The sequence below is a fragment of the Orbicella faveolata genome, unplaced genomic scaffold, assembly GCF_042242905.1.
Source record: "Orbicella faveolata isolate gen_17 unplaced genomic scaffold, um_ofav_v1 contig_1, whole genome shotgun sequence".
Taxonomy (NCBI): domain Eukaryota; kingdom Metazoa; phylum Cnidaria; class Anthozoa; order Scleractinia; family Merulinidae; genus Orbicella; species Orbicella faveolata.
In genome coordinates, this window is record NW_028301536.1 from 14,590,113 (window position 1) to 14,594,769 (window position 4,657).

At 35.3% G+C, this 4,657-nt stretch overlaps 1 long non-coding RNA gene across 1 annotated transcript; it reads right to left on the bottom strand.

The window, feature by feature from the left end:
• Nucleotides 1–2,537: 2,537 nt before the first annotated feature.
• Nucleotides 2,538–3,287, bottom strand: LOC149118187 (uncharacterized). The gene is made up of 2 exons (XR_016205411.1): nt 3,144–3,287; nt 2,538–2,804 (listed from the first exon to the last, which is right to left on the bottom strand). It is a non-coding gene; the product is annotated as an uncharacterized LOC149118187 (long non-coding RNA).
• Nucleotides 3,288–4,657: the final 1,370 nt, after the last annotated feature.

A 4,657-nucleotide genomic window follows, 5' to 3' on the forward strand; every position in this document is an offset into this window, starting at 1 on the left:
ATCAACATTGTCATTATAACTGACATCCAAACTTTTCTTATCGTAAAAATATATATTGCTGTGTTACCGCGTATGACGACTGTAAACGATTATTAAAGTTTAATTAAGAAATAGAAAACAGTTCCGTGTTTCTATCTAGATTTAGTATAAATTTACTAAAATCTACCAGCTTTCTATCGCGAATGCCGTTCTGTGATTGACTAGGCTACTCACCATCTGTTCTGTTGTAGATAGTGAGTAGCCTGGCAGAATGCGGTTGTTAACAAAATGGCGACCGCTTATTTGCGTTTTCGACGTGACTGTGAATAGGATTAATTATTTTAGATAAACGTTTGGACGACTAATAGATTATACTGAACCAATTAGACTATTCGCTCTCCATTTCTATCACGCGATAGAAATCTCGAACGCATAATCTAATTAAAAAATAGAAATACGGAGGAAATAGAGCCTAAATAGGCAATGAGACTTACGTATATAACGGTACGGTAAACTGCTTTATGTGAGATCAAAGATCTTTTAAGGATGGTGGAAATTAAAATAGACTATAGAAGCGATAAACGAAAAAAATTGGGCTAAATGTTTCCAAATGCAAACAGAAACCGTTACATAGCATTCTGCGAAGGAGAAAATGAATCAATGTAGTGTGATGAAGAAACTTAGCACTGGAATTTATTGTCCCACTGGTATTGCTACAAGGAGGATAAGTTTTAGTCTGTTATTGCTTTTTAATGCGAGGTGAATCTACAAAATTGAAAAATGTTAGTCCTTGCAGAAATGCAAATGTTATAACAAAGTTCCATGGTTAAAAGAAAAGAGAAGTGATCAATGCTTTTGTGTCCTAATTATTTTTCAAAGCGAATTGAATGAACATGAACAACCCGTAGGAAAGACGTACCGCATTCGACTGGTTCTTTCAAGGTCTTTCGACGCAGTAAAGCGCAGTTGCTCGTTAATAGGAGATAATTTTTTTCTAAAATTTCTTCGTCGTCGTTCAATATTTATAGCTTGGAAGCCATCAGGGCTGCTATCGTGCATAACTCCGTATAGAAATCATTCGAGCAAAATTGTATTATAGCTTTGCCGAGGTCAAACTTTCATGGTGCTTAATTTGAAAGAACGGCCCAAAACTGTTCATGCTGCACTGTCAATTGCAAATTGTAAAGAATTAAAAGTCTCCATCAAATACTCGTTTGAACGAAATAAGATTGTTTTACAGGCTTTTTTGCTGAGCTAACCAGTATCAAAATTAAAAAAGAGAATTTCTTGAGAAAGAATTTAGGAACCAACAAACATAATCATGACGAGTCACGTGACACAGCTATGACGTCATTGATGAGACAATTTTTCCTCTTTGTTTTTTTATACAATACTACAATGCGACAGTTTCTTTGTTCGTGACAAGAACGGCATAAAATCCAATTCATAATTATGATATCGGACAATTGTATGGAAAAAATACAGCACACAGCAAGATTGAATACAATGTTTGGTCGCTGCCAAGACAGCGTGTGATGATTCAACACCGTGTCTTTAGCGACCTTGGAAATTCACATTTCATCGCAGTGTCGTGGAAGTGTTTTTACCGTAAAATATTACCAATTCATATTATTTGTTTTTTTTATTTGTTTTTATTTTTACGTCACAGGGGAACAATGAAACTACGCATTAACTCTAGACAGGAAAAGACAATGTGTCGCCCCATCTCAATCATGTTTTTAACCACATGATTAGGTACCTATCTAAATATTCCTAGGAAAAGTTTTTGGTTCGAAATATGATTTTTTTTTGTATTTGTATTGTCTAAACAATGTAACTATGGAAACGGAAGTTTGAAGAAAATAAAATATAAGAAATACTAAATATTACAAGAACCTTACTTGGTAAGTTAGTAATATTTTATGGTAGCATGGATGTAATTTACTGTACTACGGCTTTATTGCAAGTTTTTGCATAACGGACCATTTTTTAACTTGTCTTCTAACAGTACTGAGAGTCTGAATGTTATTTCAGTTGTCAGTTGAATTATCGGCGATTTCTCAGCCGTCAGTGAACATGGTTAAAAATTTCATCCCCTTACTCCGCAGCTATCAGTAACTTCTCCAAATCTCAGATCCCAGCAAGCAGTTGAAAAACGTGTAATTTTCAGTCGACCGTCAAAAAGATTAATCAATTCTCAGCTAGCAGCTCTACCCGACTAAGTCAGCTGAAAACAGACTCAGCACAGCTCCTCAAATAGGATATCAAATGTCAATGTATACGGAAAAAGGAAGTTGGACATCGAGAAACAATGCTCACAGAAAAGTTACGCTAATAGCCACTGTCCATTTCGCAGAAACGTTTTGTCGTAACATAATAATAAGTACATTACGAGGTATTTAAATTTTGCAGATTTTCCTTCAAATCCTCACCATATCAGTGTAAAATATACGTTGTAAAGTGCATCATTCGTGAGCGAGACTCAAACAGTTTAATATTCCTGGGCTATAGTCTTTTAAGGAATGGGATAGAGTTGAACCGGATCTTCTCTCTCTCTCTTGTTTTGTTTTGTTTTGTTTTTTTCTTTAAAGAAACGCTATAATGGAAATAATTTTCAACAAAATGATATGTGTAGCAGGATGAAATAGGGTGCTTCTTATAACAAAACACAATTTAAATTGCAACCGGCCACATGTTCTTTGGCCATAATTGAGGCAGCAGGAAGGAAAAACTCATGTAATTACCTATCAGGTGAGCTCTGTAGTTGCTTTGTTGATTCAACATTATGTCCAGCTCTGCCAGCTAAAGGTTCAGCGAAGGTCTATCTATTCAATGCAACAATGAAACAAACATAAACTTCTGGACAGACAAAAACTACTTAAGACGAATGAGAAGTTTGTTGGTGCTAAATGAAAAGAATGTAAAGGCTTATTTGTCGATGACGTTTTTGTGTTTTACTTTTAAATAATTATTGAATTGTCTGAGTTAGTCTTCAAATTTGCGGAGCCCAGTATTAGGGATAAATTGTGACATCGCATAGCACTGCAATCACCAAATAGGTGAACAAAATTGATCGTTCAGGCACGGTTTCTACGAAAAAATCCATTAAAGTTTTTGCAATATCGGGCCCTTGAAGCTGTTCAGCTTTCGGTTTTTCTACTTACCTAAAATTTATGATATACTGAGTACCAGAAAGCGTGGAACAGCCGTTGAACGTTGGTGTTAGAAGGAGAAAAACTAGAAGTGAAAATTTCGCTCTAAAGAAGTAATTGTTGCTCCGAGGTTCGCTTTGGGCTCGTATGAGCAAAATGAATGATCGAAACCAAAAAAATGTCTTTTATAAACACTGATAACCTTTGTTTCGTCATCAATAATCATTATACATTTCAACTTTACAAACAAATATATATTTAGATATTTTACTTAATTGCCCGTGAAAAAGATCTGTTATCACGTGTGCACGAACACTAAGCTCTTGACACAATGTCAACCACAAAATCTCACAATTTTGCAAGCAATATCTGCAGGTGTTACTAGGCAGTTTCTTCGATGAGTAAGTAGTTGTATTACGAATGGGCATACCTTGAAAGACAACATCATCACGTCATAAACTTTGACCGTTATTGGTGAATAATCATGATTTGTGACATTTTCATTGTTCTTAGCGTGACAAGGGTATTAAAGAAAGAACCTCATTTTGCCTAGTCATCCAGAGTAGAAAAACAACGTGCTTGAAGTTATAAATTAAACCGTTGATTAAGCACGAGTTATGAATTAACAAACAAACACTGATTCTGTTAAAATGTTATTTTTGGAACGAAAGCTTAAGTGAGCTGAAAATAAGATGGTAGAAATTCCTATGCTCACTAGATGTTAAAGTTAACCGCAGTTAACTAGCTAGTAGGGAACTATTAGTGTCGCACAACTTTCGAGACTTTATTCTCCTCGATATGTCTTCATTGTTCGGTGGGAACAATATTATCTGGTTTGGGAAAACTAACAACAGACAGATATAAGGGTAATTAGTCATTTTACTACAAAGAAAAAGATTTAAAATTGTAAACCTTCTCAGCGATGTTCCGGCTCTTCGAGTAGCGCCGTTATTTTGATTGACAAGAGCACTTGAGTAGAGGCTTTTGACGGCTTAATGGGCTTACTAGTAGTAACTAATTTAGAGCTGCCGTTTTTATTCCTTTTAGCCACGGAGGAGTCTCTTGATCAGTTTCATTGACATGGTATTTTGAAAGCAAGCTGAAAAGGGCCTGTTGCCGACACAATTATAGCAATGTTGCTCGTCCTACAGGAGTTTCTGACCGAAAAAAATCGATTTTAAAGAGGCATCAAACTTCTGTATTAAATCATTAGAAGGAAAACAGATTGAAATAGCCATGCAGTATTGCACGGATTTTTTTATCAGCGCACTTTAAAAAAGCATTAAAATATTGCTTAACAAGTCTTAACAATAGAACATTCCTCCACAAGATCTTAAATGAGCTTAAAGGGAGGAGTTGTGGTTTTGCCTTTGGTTTGATAACCCGTTTCTCTCAGTCATTACAATCTTCAAAAGGTACATTGAATTGATTTACAAGAAAGCTGACAAAAAAAAAAAAATAATGATGATAACAAACAGGGCGATATAGAACTACATGGTGACGTTTTGCCATTAAACGCACAGCAA